This window comes from Pseudonaja textilis, chromosome 6 (genome assembly GCF_049901715.1).
Source record: "Pseudonaja textilis isolate UNSWEBS1 chromosome 6, rPseTex1.2, whole genome shotgun sequence".
Taxonomy (NCBI): domain Eukaryota; kingdom Metazoa; phylum Chordata; class Lepidosauria; order Squamata; family Elapidae; genus Pseudonaja; species Pseudonaja textilis.
The window spans coordinates 53693664-53711266 of record NC_141995.1 but is presented as its reverse complement, the minus strand read 5'-3'; positions in this window follow the sequence as shown (position 1 = coordinate 53711266).

Below are 17603 nucleotides of genomic sequence, written 5' to 3'. Positions count from 1 at the left end.
ACAAAGAGTTTCCAAAGATAAACTAAAATAGTCTGAACATCCACAAGGCTTGAGTGTAATAACTTCTTTGCTTCCTGCAAAGAACTCCGGTTTCTCAGCTGGCTTTTATCTCTTAAGGGAGGGGCCATTACCTTACGGCCTTACTTCCGAGTCACCCGCGTTGCTGTAGCTGCTCTTTCTATTGAACAGCCTTGCACGCATGCACACTGGGCACAGGCTCCTCAGGGACCTCTTCATCACTGCTGCCAGCCCCCACAATCTCTGAAAGCAGCATTCCACTCCCTGGTGGTCCTGGCCATCTTAACCTGCTGCTGGTGAACCGCAACAATTTCTTAAGGATTGTGGTTGACCTTGGAGGCTGGGTGGACGTGGCTGGGGTGGATGTGGCCAGGGTAGGCATGGCCAGTTTCCCTGCCTTCCTCTTTATCATTTCCATCTCCCTCTCTCCCTCCTTCCTTTCTTCCTCCTTCCCTCCCCTTCCTCCTTCTCTCCTTCTCATTCCCACCTCTTTCCTTCCTTCTAAAGCTGACCACATTCTGCCTCAGATGGTGGCTATCAAGTTACAGATTAGTGCCTGGCTAGCCTGGGGCAGGGCTGAAGCACCAGGGGTTAGTCCTTTGCTGTCTCAAGAGCAGCCTGATCTAGCCACATCACTGGCTGAATCCAGCCCACAGGCCTTGAGTTTGACACCCCTGATGAAGGTGAATCGAATAAAGAAACAAGGAAACAAACAATCTCCCAATGACTCCTTAGCTTAGCTCCAACTCACTGCAATCTGAGTAGAATTCCTGTGTTTGGCTTAACAAACGGCCAGAGGTGGTACAGAGAATAAGTCACATAGGCTGCAGTGACAAAATTGTCATCGGAAGGATGCTTCTTAATTGTGGTGTGATGGTAGGAAGGATGGCTACTAAGTAGGCTATCCTAGAGTGGTCTACCAAACCGCAGGAATGCTTGAAATGAAATAAATGTCTACTCTTGATATTTGTTGTTCTGTCACTGAGTTAATGAAATATTCCTCTGTTTACACGATACTTGCAAACTGTGCATCAGATAGAGGAGCTTTAAGACTTGATCCAGGCTCTTTGATGAGTCTAGATAATACTTTGGTGCATTTTACACATTTATACCCTCCTTCAAAGGATTCTGTTTCTGGGTGTGATGAACAAGTGTGATTAAGTTCTGCAAATAGTCTTTGAGATGAGTCAACCACTCATTCCCTGAATCAACAGATCTCATGAAAGAATGATTTATTTTGTGGTGGTGAGGAGATGGTCTCATTTCAAAGCATAGTTCAAAGCTACCCTGGCACTCTTTGACTTTATTCTGACAATTCGCTGGCAAAAATAATTGAAAGAACTGCGCCTGAAATGCATATTTCTCAGGATCAAGAAGACGAGCCAGCATCATGTAGCACGAGATGCTTTTGTTGTGCAACACAGTTTTTAAAGGTCTTTTAATTATCACCCTTTTCCAGGTTGCACTTGAGTGTTTAAGTAAGTACCCTTTTTTGTAAAGTGTTCTTTAGAACTAGCAGGAAAAAATAATAAATAGCTCTCCCTAAAGGAAAAAGAAAGAAAAAAGAAATATCTTCTGAAGTCAACATCACATTGCATATGGTAGAAGAGTCAAATCTCTCTTTGACTTGAAGTGAAAGATGACAATTGTGCAAAGGGCTTGGAAACATGATAATGATGTTGGTCATGTGCTACCAAATTAGTGTCAAATCTGCATGGTCCCTTAGATTTCTTTCAAGGACTAATTTAAATTTTCAGGTGTGTTAGACCTTGCGTTTGCAAGATCAAAGGGAAGACATGTGACAACGTAGAGCCAAGGCCAAGTTTAAGAGATCGGGAAGTCCTTGACAATGGCAACTATGTATAAGGAAAATTTATACAAAATGTTTTTTTGTAATAATTTTTTTTATCATGTTTATACTTTAAAAACATCTCTTTCAGGGAACAACATGGTTCCAGGTTTACATTTCTACTCAAACATGACCTTGGTACATATTCATCTTTAACATTCAATTCTATATCATATCATTATTTCCATTTTCCAGTACATTTTCTCCAGTATTCTTATTTTCTTTACACTTACTAAATCCATTTTCAATTTATATCTTAATTCCTTTTTCTCTAAATGTTCTCAAATCTTATTCTATAATCCAACATTCTTATTTTTTTAATTCTAAATTCATTGTACCTTTATACTTTTATCTGTCACGTTTGCAATTTTGTCACATACTTTTATTTTATTATTCAATAAATTCCATCTTAAATCTAATAATTCCCCCAAATTTCCCCTTTTAAGTATCAATTAGAGTGTGCCACCCTTTTATCTTAGACATCCTTCAATTTATTCCCCTTTGATCCATAATCAAAAATTTATATAAAATGTTTTGTAGGTGGCATTTACCAGTGGCCAGATTAGCAAAGATGCTTAAAAACATGTTCACCAGATGTTGGAAACCAGACACCAGGTATGTATTATCACACGTGATGGGCATGTGTAAAAGCAAAGAAGTATTGGACAAAGATGCATACATGGTTAGGAAAAAAAAGCAACGCATAGATTATAAGCCAGAAATATTTTTGTTGGGCATGATAACAGAAAAACTATGATAAAAGGAATTTATAATTAATATTACATGTTTTGACAGCAGCAAGAATTGTATTTGCTCAATACTGGAAAAATAAAGAACACCCACAGATAAGATGTAATTTTTTTAAAAAATAGATTGTACAGATGGACAGATTGACACTAAAAATAAAAGAAAAAGAAGACACAGAGTATTTTCGAACATGGGATTTGTTTTACAAATAGTTGGATAGCAGAGGCAGAAATTAGGAGCGGGGAAAGTATTATATATAAATAAAATGATCCAGACAATATGCTGTTCACTGGGTTCCTGTGTATGTAATGTGAACATCTATATATATATAAAAGTGAAATACCAATCCCCAAATCTCCAGAACTGTAAAGCATACAAACTTGAAAGTTGGCATGTATGTTCCTCTTGGCTTCTAGGTGCTCACTAAGAAAAGATTTTTTGAAATGACCATCGGTATTTTGTATATTATTATTAACACGCTCTGATGCTAAGGAGTTCTACTCCCCCTCCACTCCTGAAAAGAAATCTGTTCCAAATGCAAAACAAAAGCAGAAGAGAGGAGTTTCAATTTCACAGCAGCAATCAGCTTTAGTACAGAACAGTTGAGTTAAGCCACACCCAGGCTCCTTGTTGTCTCCTTCTTGCTCACACAGCAAATACTGTTTCAGTTTCCAAGCAGCCCTCAACTCTCTCCCACACTGACAGAATGCTAGCCAGATGAATGATGGATGCTGGTAGCATGATGGATGCTGGTAGGCAGGGGCACAATTTGTTTTTCCTTATTTTCCTCCCCCAAAACTAAGCCCGATCACATAGTTTTGTGGCAAAGCATGAGTAAAGAGCTAGTATATAAATAAACTGTTAAAAAAAAAGGAGAGAGGGATTGGACAGTCCTCAGCTGGATGAGACAAGGGAAAAGAGGTCCAGTGTAGCCACACCCTAGACTTTCTCAGGATATATCCAATAGCTTAGAACATAATAGCTTTAGTTTGGCAGGATTCTGTCTATTAAGTGCAAACAAATAAAGGAATGAATTCTATTGGATTTTTATGTCTCATTTCTGGGCTTGGGCCTGACATCAGGTCAGAGGTGGTATTCAACCAGTTCTCCTACTTGGGCCAACCGGTAGTGATTATTCGGCATGGGTTGCCAAACCGGTGGCAACCCCTGGCTGGCCACACCCCCAATCTGGTCGCCCAGTCGCTCACTTGCGATCGTTCTCCTAGCTTTCCATTCCCCATGTCCTCTTTCTCCCCGGGGGAAAGGAAGAAAGGCATGGACGCTGCAAGTATCGCTTTCCCGGTGTGAATTAAAGTGTCTGGAGTGAGAAGGAGTGCGGTCTGACAGAGCGGGTGGGGGAATCCAGTCCAGCCTTGGAAAAATTTAAAGGAACTTCTTCCAAAATGCTTGTCGGTTAAGTGCTGTTTGTGTGTGTGTGTGTGTGTGTGTGTGAGAGAGAGAGAGAGAGAGAGAGAGAGAGAGAGAGGAAGGAGAAGGAAGGAAGGAAGGAAGGAAGGGAGAGAGAGAAAGAAAGAAAGAAAGAAGAAAGAAAGAAAGAAAGAGAGAGAAAGAAAAAAAGAAAGAAAGAAGAAGAGATAAAACTCTGTGCTATTCTTTTTAATTGTTCCATTATTTATCAAAATGTATTAATATTTTACACTGTCCCTACACCTAGAGTGATTTTTCTGCCTTTCTTTTGCTCAGGGCTACCACATATTTTTCAGGGTTTACATGCATTCAATGTCAATAGTCCAGAGCATAAAAAACACATGTGTTTAACAAGAGTTGAAAGGGACCTTGGAGTTCTTCTAGTCCAACTCCCAGCTCAGGCAAGAAAACTGAGGATGCCAAACAGTAGAAATCCTGGGAAAGGTGTCAGAATAATACTTAGAAGGGACCTTGGGGTGAACCCTATACCATTTCAGAGAAATGGCTGTCCAGTCTTTTCTTAAAAACTTCCAGTGATTGAGCACCCAGAACTTCTGGAAACAGGCAGTTCCACTGGTTAATTGTTCTCACTGTCAGGAAGTTTCTCCTAAGTTTTAGGTTGCTTCTCTCTTTGTTCAGTTTCCATCCATTGCTTCTTCTTTGCATTCTGCTTCTTTGGAAAATACGTTGTCCCTCTTTCTTTGTGGCGGCCCCTTAAAAGCCTGTTGCCTATATCGCACTCTTGAGTAAAGCATGTGAGCCATTTCCTCCTTTCAGTGGTCCATGAAAGTACATCTATAGTATGCAGATAATAAAGTCAAAAAAGGTGAACAGCATTTTTATAGAACTATAGATAAGTTGAGGCTGGGTGACAAGGAATGGCTGGGAGGGAAGGGGCCAGGTGAGACACCCCTTGATGTGAGTGACATTGAGTTGGCCACGCCCACCCAGTCACATGACCACCAAGCACGTCCACCCAGTCACGTGACCACTAAGCCACACCCACCCAGTCACATGACCACCAAGACACATCCACCAAAGAAGCCACGCCCACAGAACCGGTAGTAAAAAAAATTGAATTCTACTACTGCATCAGGTGTTCCTGTAGTGTACCTATTGCCAATATAATTGAGTCCATCCACTTTGATGCTGGCCATCCCCTTCCCCTTCCCCTCCCTTCTTTCTCAGCATTACAGGCTTCTCCAGAAAGTTAGATCTTTGCATAATGGCTCCACAGTAGAATAGCTTGAGACTGACCCTTTGTGCCTTGAATGAGACATCGGGATCGATGTGTTCAATGGTTTGTTTTCTGGGCTGGCTTAGATATTCTCAGGAGTCTTCTCCACTATCAGAAGTGTCAATATTCTTTTCTTTTCTTTTCCTTTTTTAACAAAATCCAACTTTCACTTCCATGGATTATTATAAGGAAAGCCATTGCCTGCAGGATTGTGATCTTTTGGAGACAAATAATAAATTCCAAAACTTCTACAGTAAAATATGGGTTGTTCTTGCTGGATATGTATTATTTCTTATACAACTTGGGCCTAATTCTTAATGGAGAGCTTTTGCAAGAACTCTGAAATTGATGGGCAGCCCTAAACCCATTCTGGATTTATGCAGATAGTGGCTTTTCAAAATGCTACTTAACCATCTTAAGATGGATGCTAGTGTAGAATTTTATCATGCCCTTCTATGAATATGAGATAAAAGATACATATTGTAATAGAAGAAAATGTGATTTGTCACTATATAATACCAAAAGAGACCTGTAAATACCTGGGTTTGAACTATTATATATTTTTCTCATGGATTTAAAATTTAAAATTAGAATTTAAAAAGGAGGAAGGCCAACAAATGCTTCCTGCTTCCCCACTTTAGTATTACTTGCTTAGTGACTGCTTTGCATAGTGACCATCTGAAGTTGAAGTGCAAGAACCTAAGAATTGTATTGACCCAGACTTCAATGCATCATTCTTTGAGTTCTGAGTGTCGATCTTACAGTGTTGCTTTACCTGTTCTTCACTGTTTTATTGATCATCTGATATTTGAAAGCAAATAGAATGTAAACATGGAGATGCTGTTTTTTCTTTTCAACATATAGCAATGATTCTTACCTGTAGCTTATCTGTGTTGGATGGTGGAAAGGAAATGCTATAGCAGTGACAAAGAATACCAAGCTAATTGCTTTTACTGAGTTGATGTTGCAAGTGCCTATCCTGTTTGTGTAGGAGAGGACGGTGGGGTCAAATGCATCATAAGTTTTGAATCTTTATGACCCCATGAGAGATCTAAATCCAACCCCCCTCAAAATCACCAGACTGTTATCTGGTGTCAATTTATTCTGACAATTAGTTCAAAATCTTAAGCAGCATGAAAGAAATATGTAGTACTTTCGAACTATATCCTGGTCCTCTCCTTCCTTCACCTGATAATTTGGCTATAAAGATTGGAGTTCGTATTGTGTGGTCACAGTACATGTTCCTTCATCTCACAGTTGGCTCTGGATGCCTCTGAGTCTAAAAATGCATTCAGGTAAACCCCCGATGTTTGCAAATCCCTATGGTTAAATGGATGCATCATCCCCATCTGTCTATTGTGCTATTTACCTGTCTACCCACTTATGCATTTCTCAAAAACTTGTTTCTTGACAGCATGAAGTTATCCAAAATGCACGATCAATTCTTTATTTAGCAATAGGGCAAAGCATCAACACATATTTAAATCTTATTCTGACAAAAATATTAAAAATCTGTCACTGAACTGAGTTCTGGGATGGATGGAATTATATGATTAATACCTGGAAGGGCTCAGACGGGGGGGGGGCGGGGAAGATCCACCCACTTAGCCCAAACGAACCTTTAAGCCAAGCCCCTGTTTCCAGCTTAAGGCTGTGCATATCTCATTCTGGCCCTTTGAGCATCCACTTCTTAATGAATGGACGTTGGAATTGTGCATGGTTGCATCCATCCCTTTGAATAAACATACCTGCTTTAAGGATGATGTCATCTCGTGTAGGATTCCAGTATGGAAATAGAGTTCTATTTTTTAGGAATAAAATAAAATCTCCTTCCACCCTTTTAGCAATAGTTGATTATGCTTTGACTCTTTTTTTCTGTTGATTTATTTTTATTTTTATTATAAGAATATATCATGGTTCATCCATTCTGACATTACAAAAATGACAATTGTTATACATATATAAATTTTACTTTACCCTTTACAGTCTTCTTATCTGATACCTTGTTTACTAATTATTCTAATTATCATAGCTACTTATGTTCCGACCCTGCCTTCTTTTATGCAACCACTGATAAAATTTATCCCACGTTTCATAGTACTCAGATTCCCCCTTGTTTTTTAATCCTAGGGTTAACCTATCTCATTCTGCACAGGCCATAATTGTCCTTATTACCTCTGTTTCTGGTGGTGTGGTTTCCTTCTTCCAGTATTGCGCATTTATTATTTGACTCTTGAGCCTGACACAGCATCATTCATCAGGAGAACTTACCCCACACTAGTGGTGGTATGCTGCAGGTTCACACCGGTTCTAGCAATCCGGTAGCGCCAATCACCAGTTGGCCCCACCCACCCCACCCCGCCCTTTCCTGTCCTATATTTCCTTTGTTTGTAGATCAGCTGATTCTCACGGCAGAACAGATTACCATGCCTCAGCTGTTTTACAGCACTAACAGTAAGTTTTCATGCTTAAAATCGCCCATTTTAGAATGCTCTGTGTGCACCCACAGAACCAGTAATAAAATATTTTTAATTCCGCCACTGCCCCGTACATTTATCCTCTTCAGCCTCTTTGCAAGCAAGTTCTTGAGAAGGCAATTTTCTTTCTTCAAATTTCCATCCCACCAAACATACAATTCTGCAGCCATTCCCCTTGGGTAAATCTTTGGCTAAAGGCCCTGAGAGTTTTGGGCTGAGCGTTGATCTAAATTATATCTTCAGGACTGGGGTCAATTTAATTAAGCATATGTTCAAGAAGCAGCAAGAAACCTTTCAAAATCTGACTCAAAGGTACTTTTAAGAGCTAATCAGACTTAACAGCTCTGCTGAATTGACTAGGGGAAAGAAAAGAAGAAGAAGAGAGTGACAACTCTGAAACACTGGCTCAACTTTCTTTCTTCCCTGTGAGGCCTGCAAAAATAAATGAGGTGGAGGGGGGGGAAAAAAAGGAAGAGTGGCATTTTGGAGCAAGAGGCCAAAAACAATTGCTTTTCAACCAGGAAGTGTAGAAATCCTTAAGGAACATAGTTGCATTTGTCTCGTTTGGGTTTGTTAAAAAGGGAAATGCAACCAACATATTTCAGACTTTCATAGCCAGTAAACATGTTTCTTGGAGTTTATTTCTTGGTGAAACTAGATGTTAAAATTGCCCTTAGATATAGGCAGAATTATGCACAAATTTATTTTTTCGTAGAGGGATTGGATCGATCCTTACACACGACTCTCCGGTGGAAAGAGAGCATTTGCAACAGTTTTATTTTTCTAGGATGAGGTTCAGGATCAGCAGAAAAAGTAGCACACATTTAGAGGGAAAAGTCCTAATAGGAAGTATAGATCGACAATGGAATTATTCAGAGAAGTAATTGACTTCCCATGACTAGATGTGTTCAAGGAATGCATTAATCAGGATTCCGACACTGTGCAGAGCATTGGACCTGATGGGCTAAGTCAGGGCTCCCCAAAGTTGGTGATTTAAAGATTTGTGGACTTCAGCTCCCCAAATTCCCCATCCAGTATGGCTGGCTGAGGAATTCTGGGAGTTGAAGAAAGGATGGTCAAAAACTAAACAAGGAGAGAAGCAACCTGGAATTAAAGAGAAACTTCCTAACAGTGAGGAAAAATAACCAGTGGAACAGCTGGCCTTCAAAACTTGCAGGCACTTCATCACTAGAGGTCTTTAAGAAAATGGTATATCAAATGGTATAGGGCAAGGGTCTTCAAACTTGGCAAGTTAAAGACTTGTGGGCTTCAACTCCCAGAATTCCTGAGCTAACATGACTGCAGGAGGAATTCTGGGAGTTGAAGTCCACAAGTCTTAAAGCTGTCAAGTTTGAAGACCCCTGATGTAGAGCTCCTGCTTGAATAGGAGGTCGGACCTCCAGGGTCCCTTCCAGCTCTATTCTGATTAATTGATTGAAAACTAGTAACTTCCATACACAGTAGAAATTTTCTTGGTTAGTAATTAACCTTAGTAAGACCATATCTGAAATATTGCATCCAGTTTTGGTCACCACACTATAAAAAAAAGATGCTGAGATTTCAGAAAGAATGCAGAGAAGAGCAGCTAAGATGATTCAGGGCTTGGAGTCTAAAACTTATAATGAACAGTTGTAGGAATTGGATTTGGCCAGTCTAGAGAAAAGAAGAACTAGGAACGACATGATAGCAGTGTTCAAAAATATCTAAAGGGCTGCCACAAAGGAGACCTATTTTCCAAAGCACCAGAAGGCAAGAAAAAGAAATGGAAGGAAACTAATTAAGGAGAGAAGCAACCTAAACCTAAGAAGAAATTTCTTAAGAGTGAGAAGAATGCACCCATATGGAATAGATTGCCTTCAGAAGTTGTAGGTGATCCATCACTGGAAGCTTTTAAAAAGAGACTAGACCGCCACCTGAAATGGTATAAGGACTCTTGATTGAGCAGGAGGTTGTATTCTGCATCCCAGTAGAAGTTGTGATGATTAAATTCTCCATTACTATGCTCTACACCCCTTTACAGCCCTCTGAAAGATTTGTGGTTTGCTTTTGAAAGATATCGTCCATATCTTCCCCTTGATTCTTTGATTCTGCGATTCCTTTTTCCTGAGACTTTTGTATCTCTGTGCATCTCTTTGTTGCTGCTGCCATTAAAAAGCTATTAAACCCAAGATCATTCAAGGGCATTGGAGGAAAAACTGGGCAACCACTGTGAAAAATGACAAGACTATTCTGAGGGGAATAACTCTATGAAACGATGAGAATGTACTCTGGGTTTTTCTCTGATTATAGATGATTAAAAAATTCTTACCTATTTTGTAAAATGATTTCCATATTAAGCTATATACATGTGTGGGATTTGTTTGTTTTATTCTTAGACAGATCCCTCTCTGTAATGTAATTTTCATGGAAATATCCCTGTAGATTTTATGCATGACCCTTCAAGTTAATATTCCTGTAATCTTTAAAAATAAAAAATGAGGGGGGGAAAAAACGTCTTTGTGCTTTTCAAAATGCCCATTTATCTCTTGTCTCTGTTTTCTTATTTCAAAGAATATGAAAAGCATGGATGTTCTATTAAGGGCCCTCTAGAAAAAAAAAGGCACTTATGGACTCATATAACATTACACTTGGTGCAGAGATATATTTTGCATCTATTTTAAAGAAAGGGTTTTGGAGGAAGGAGTTCGTTGGCACTAGTGATTTGGAAAGCAATTCATCCTTCTTTCATCACATAATAGCTTGTCCGGATGAGCAGGAGATGGTCAGAAATGTAATTAACTTCATAATTAGGTTTTAAGCAATTCTTTCTGGGTTAAGAAGATACTGGTTTTAGGACAACAGTTAGGAATTAACCCTAGTGTAACAAAATTTGGGTTAAATACAAAATGACTCAAGTTAAATGTTTCAAATTCATTACTACTTACATAGTATTATACAATAATGCTGTTGTGACTTACTTACAATTTTGACTTAAGTATAGACCTTGGGAAGAACCTCATTCTTAAATTGAGGACTACATATGCACTCTGATTCTCTCTGCAATATGCATTCCGCATATGCACTCTGATGAAGGCATTATAGGTTAATAGATAATTGCAGGACCATATATTTAAAATCTTACTAAGACCTCACCTGGAATACTGCAGCTTTGATTCTAAAACAATTCAATGATTTGAATTTCATCACTGAATTAAAAGTCTCTGACTTTTAATAGATTATTTTAAACAAATTGGGTTTTTTTTGTGCTTTCAAAATGCCATCCAATTTGACTTTGTCCATGCCAAGTATCTACTTCATTTGATTGCGGTTTACACGTCTGTTGTGGTCCCATTCTTAACTAGCTGATTTAGATATGGAATTAATGTTTGGTGAATTCAAAGGGTTTAGATGTTGATATTTAGCCAGAACTTTTGTGCATGCAGTGGACTGTTCCCAGTTTATTAATGTGATTTTGTTGCACATTTTACTATCCTGCTATATCACGGTGAGCATCAAGCTTGGATTAATTTTATTTATTTATTTGATTTGTCAATCACTTACAAGATAATAGGTATAAGTATAAACATGGGTAATACAGGAAATAGGTATGGATAAATGGGGACAATAGGAAAAGGACAGTAAGCACGATGGCGTGCTTATGGACGCCCCTTACAGACCTCTTAGGAATGGGGTGAGGTCAATAGTGGATAGTTTAAGGTTAAAGGAGTGGGGGTTAGAGGATGTAACAACAGAGTCAGGTAGTGCATTCCAGGCATTGAGCACCCTGTTGCTGAAGTCGTACTTTCTGCAATCAAGTTTGGAGTGGTTTACATTGAGTTTGTATCTGTTGTGTGCTCTTGTATTGTTGCAGTTGAAGCAACAATACATTAACTGGTAGGACATTGTAGCAGATAATTTTGTGTACTACAGTTAAATCCAAACATAGGCAGCATAGTTCAAGGTTGTCCAAGCCCAAAATTTCAAGCTGGTGATATAGGGTGTTCTGTTGCGAGCAGAGTAATGTAGTACTCTTCTCGTGAAATACTTCTGGACTCGCTCAATTGTATTAATGTCCGATATACAGTGTGGACTCCAGACAGATGAGGTGTATTCAAGTATTGGTTTAGCAAAGGCTAGCAACAGGGCTTTCTCAGAGTACAAAATAAATAATCTGGTGAGCATAGAATAGAGTTTGAAGGGAGCTTGGAGTCTTCTAGTCCAAGCCCCTGCTTAAGCAAGATATCCTATATCATTTCAAATAAATGGTTGTCCAGTCTCATTTTGAAAGCCTCCAATGATGGAGCACCAACAACTTCTGAAGGCAAGCTGTCCCATTGGTTGTTTGCTCTCACTGTTAGGAAATTTCCTATTAGTTCTATGTTGCTTCTCTCCTTGGTTAGTTTCCATGCATTGTTTCTTGCCTGGACTTTTGGTGTTTTGGGAAATAGTTGAATCTCCTCATCTTTGTAGGATCCCCTCAACACTGCTATCACATCTCCCCTAATCCTTCTTTTCACTAGACTAGACAAACCCAATTCCTGCAACTGTTCTTCATATGTTTTAGCCTCCAACCCCCTAATCATGTTTGCTGCTCTTCTCTGCACTGTTTCCAGATTCTCAATATCTTTTTTTTTTTAATATTGTAGTGACCAGAACTGGGTTCAGTATTATTTATGTGGGAACCAAATTGTTAGAGCAAATTTCTCAGATACGGAGAAGTGGAAAGTAGATATAGCTGGCTCATCTCTTCTCAACTCAGTTTCAAAAGGTAATCAATCCAGAATCTACCCTGGGGAAAACCTTCAGGAAATGGAAGTGGGCAACTTCATTTCTAAAAGCTGATTACCTTTCTCAGCATGGGTTGTGAATCTTTAATATTGGATGGGTTTCAATGGCATTAGTTAGCTTGGCTTCCTTGAACCTGAAATCCATTTCTGTAAACATCAGATTAAAGAAGAGGACAAAATTAGTACGTGTTGGCTAACACTTAATCATTCTTCAATCTGCTGTCGCTAGAGAATGTAGAAAGCAAAAAAAAAGCTAATCAACACTTCATGAGAGCCTCTTGCACGGATAATCTTGACTATATTCTTTTCTTTACCCATTATAAACTCCAGGGGTATTTCTCTAAGCAGGAATAGGCCTTGACTCTTATTCTTAATTATACTTCTTGCTCTTTCTGAAATCAGTAACAGACAAACATACACACACACACAAACACACACACACACACCCGAAGAATTGCAGGTTTGTACTAAAATTGAAAGCTGATCTTAAGAAAAACAAAGAGGAGGAAAAGGAAACCTAACCCTTAGTTCTGCTTCATGAGGTGTGCAAAGCAGGTCATGTAGATGTAAATAGGAGTATGCAGAACTTAGATTAGATTTAAGGAATCAGTCCTTGCTCTCTGAAGATGATTCACGTCAGTAGTATGATGGCTCATGCAACTTTGTGTTTGATATCAATCGGGATTAATTCAAAGAATAAGAGCTGCTATTTTGTAAGCATTGCTCCAATCAGTTGCCAATTTGTGCTTATGAACTATTAACAATCTCCCCTGACAAATGAGTGAACATAGAATGGAACGGAATGGAGTAGAATAGAATAGAATAGAATAACAGAATTAGAAGGGACCTTAGAGGTCTTCTAGTCCAACCCCTTGCTCAGGCAAGGAACCCCATACCATTTCACACAAATGGTTGCCTAATCTCTTCTTAAAAACTTCCTCCACCATTTTAAACACCATTCAAAACCCATCCTCCACCATTCGTTCAGAACTGAAGAAGCTTCTTGGATGAGAAGGGAAACTTCTTCAAGGGAAAACAAAGTCCAGCTGCCTTTTTGAAAAAAAAAAGGCATCTTTGGGTCAACCATGACCTGGATGAGTGAGAATCTCCATAGAGGTAAAGGCGATGAGTTTGACTGGATGGGAAGGCTGGAGAGTTGTTTGACTGAAAATAATCACAATTTGTACCGCAAAGAAGGAGAGGAAGGCAGGGTCAAGAGTATGATAGTGCAAGTGGTGGAACATTCGCTATTAGAGTTCTGCAAAATGATTTGCATCCATGAAGATTCCTGTGAAACCCATTTTCACCCCTGTGTGAAGCCATGCATTATCCCCTCACTCCCTCAAGTTCGGAGGCTGGGGTAAAGCAGCCTTGCTCTGAATTGTTCTCCATCGGTGGCCCAATGGTTAGAGTGCAGTACTGCAGGCTACTTCTGCTGCCTGCCGGCTGCCTGCAACTTGGCAGCTGGGGTCTCACCAGGCTCAAGGCTGACTGAGAGTTCCCTCCTTCTGAGGTGGGTAAAATGAGGACCCAGATTGTTGGGGGCAAGATCCTGACTCTGCAAACCGCTTAGAGAGGTTTTCAAAGCACTGTGAAATGGTATATAAGTCTAAGTGCTAAATGCTAAGTGCTATTGCTATCTCTGATCTGGATACTAGACATGGCTACTGAAAACATATGTTAATATTGAAGTCGTATATGCATGTCATATATGCATGTCGAGACATGATAGCAGTCTTCCAATATTTGAGGGGTTGCCACAGAGAGGAGGGTGTCAAACTATTTTCTAAAGCACCTGTAGGCCAGACAAGGAATAATGGATGGAAACTGAACAAGGAGAGATTCAACCTAGAAATAAGGAGAAACTTTCTGACAGTGAGCACAAGCAACCAATGGAACAGAAGTTGCCTTTGGAAGTTGTGGGAGTGTCATCACTTGAGACTTTCAAGAAGAGATTGGATTGCCATTTGTCAGAAATGGTGTTGGGTCTCCTGCTTGGGCGGGGGGGTTGGACTAGATGACCTACAAGGTCCCTTCCAACTCTGATTATCTGTTATCAGTATGTAAAAAAAATCACCAGAGGAAACTCTGAAATGACACCATAATGAGAACTGCCATGATACAAAGCACATCATTGAAACAAATTAGACCAACAGTACAATTGATTTTTTTTAAAAGAACCATTATTATGGTCATTATTTTACCAGAACTGCTCTGAGTCATTGTACTTTTAATTAGAAATATACAGAGCTTTTAGGATCTTTCCCCATAGCAAATTCATCCAGTAGTCAAGAAATATGCCCATATGACTTGGTAGGACTTCAATAAGGTCTTGGAAAGGATATTCAACTTCTGTGATACTTTAGAGTTAGAATTTACAATTAGAATCTTTCAGGCAATGGTTTTCCCTGTGATACTATATGAAGAAACAAGATAGAAGGAGTATTTATGCTTGAGCTTTGGTATTGGAGAAGTCTGTAAGGATACCACGGACCGCCAGAAAGCAGAGGGATCAAATAAGTTAGAATCCTTGCTTGAAACTCAACAGCTCCAATACTTTGAACATATCCTGCAAAGACCCACTTTGCCTGAGAAATCCATGAGGCTTGGAGAAATAGAAGAAGAAGAAGAAAAGAGAGAGAGAAAGAGAACGGCCATTGACAAGATGGATGGATTCAATTACAGCAGCAATAGATGCACCACTGAGAGATCCTAAAAGACCAGGTTGGGCAGATAATTCTGAATCTATCCGCATGATTGCTAAGTGTCAACAATGACTGGACAGCATTCAATCGGTCAGCTGAAAATTTGACTGCATGTTTTGTTAAAATACATTATGAACAGATAGTAGCTACAGCTGGCCATTGTGTTTTCTTCCCCTTTCCTTTGTATAAGAAAGTCACAATATAATTCCATTCTTTAAGACTGAAATTCCAAGGTATTCTTTTGAGGGCAGATAGGAACAGCAAGATTATATTTGAAAGTTGCTTTGTAAGGATATAGAGAATGCCAAAAGGGAGGAATTGACAAACACTTTTCACATTAAAGGTCTCATAAAGATTCATATTTATTCATCCAGAGAAGATTGGGAGAGCAACAGAGAAGAACAACAAATATGATTAAGGAACTGGAGACTAAAACATATAAAGAATGGTTGCAGGAATTGGGTATCTCTAGTCTAATGAAAAGAAGGACCAGGGAAGACATGATAGCAGTGTTCCAATATTTGAAGGACTGCCATAGAGAAAACTTATTTTCCAAAGCACCCAAGGGTAGGATAAGAAGCAATGGATAAAAACTAATCCAGGAGAGAAGCAACCTAGAATTAAGGTGAAATTTCCTGACAATAAGAACAATCACTGGAGGTTTTTAAAAAGAGATTGGACAGCCATTTGTCTGAAATGCTTGAGAAGGGAGTTTGAAGAGGTCCCTTCCAACTTTGTTATTCTGTTATTCATCCAGGTTTTTAAATTGTGATTAAAGCACTAATTGTGGCACCTCTCACAATGAAGTGATGCACTTTCCTGTCCTAGGTATAAAGAGAAATGTGGTCCTGGAAAAATCCAGAAGGGAGAAAATTTTTTCCTGGAAAAAAACCTAAGCTGAGTCATTTTGTTTTCCAGCCAGTCAGAGCTGCTTGGAAAATCTGTTTAAGAGAATGTGGGGAAAATGCTTCCACTGCAGGAATCTTCTCCAATAGTAATGATTTAATCTTCTAATGTCTGAATGTGAAAATAGACTTTCGCATACTGAGAAAGTAGACTTTCTGCTTGAAAGAGTTAATCTAACCCAACGTGGAAAAATACAAGAAAGGCAAAAAGATGCATCAGTCACTTGAAGATCGAGAAAGGGTGAATGTCTTGAAGAAACAGACATTATAAGGGGGGGAGGGGGAGAAATAATCACAGGTTTCAGCAAATGATGGGTAAGATCTACAGCTTAGTTACTTCATTTGCCTCTGGATTTATTCCAGAAATCTATCACAGAGGAGCTCAGATAAATTTTTTAATTACTAAGGAGGAAATGAGCTAAGGGAAATAGATAATGTAAAATGGATTTAGTTCCTGCTATTGGTTGATTTGGATAGTGAAAAATGACCTGCGAATGTTTAAAACTATACAACAATTGTACATTTCTCATTGCACGGTCACTTGACACACAGGATATATATATATATATACATTGCGTGTGTGTATCTGGTCTCCATCAAATAGGATAATTCAGTTTTTCAATTAGATAGTAGTCAGCAGCTCCATACTTCTTTTCCTGAAATAGCCACTTTCCAATAAGCAAAAAATAAAAAATCAATACCTGTTGTGGTCTGCCAGTGGAGTTGGTAGCAGATTTGGACAGTGAGGAGGTTGGGGAGGAACAAGGGCCAGGCCTGGAGCCTGGGGAAGGCTCTGACGAGGGCTCTGCGTCAGAGGCAGAGATGGGGTCTGGGCCATCTGACAGTTATCAGCTGCCTTTGGAGTTGGAGATAAGTGGTGAAGAAGAACAACTGGAGCCTGTTCCCAATGTCTGCATGCACAGAGTTGCCAGAAGGGAAAAGCTAAGAAACAAGGCTCAACTTGGGAATAAAGCCACAGGTGGACAGTGAATAGCCACTCCAGTAGGGAATAAAAGAGGAGCGAAAGGGGAATCGGGTTTTGCAGGAGACAATTAGTTCATTTAGGTGAAGATCTGTTCCTGCATTCTTGCCAAGTATTGTCTTCTACAGTGTGGCGTCTCAAAGATATCAGCCAGGCAATTCTCCAAGCTTGATAAAGATCTGTAATTAGGAAATATCTTGAAAGACTGTTGGCTGGGACTTTGCTAGAGAGGAATTCACTGTAAACTAAAAAAAGGGGGAGGGTTATCGGGATGAGGAGTCAGCTTCGTGCTGTTGGGGAAGCCTAGATCAGAACAGTACCCTAAGTGGAGAGGGCGGAGCTGGCGTCACGACGATATGGCATGTGATCTTGGAGGTCTGAGATTGCTGCTGATATCTTTGCTCCTGGATGGTCCTATCAGATCTAAACCATCCCAAAGAGATGGTGAAAGTGAAGAGCGCATCCTATCGATCCCAGGGATACTGCAAA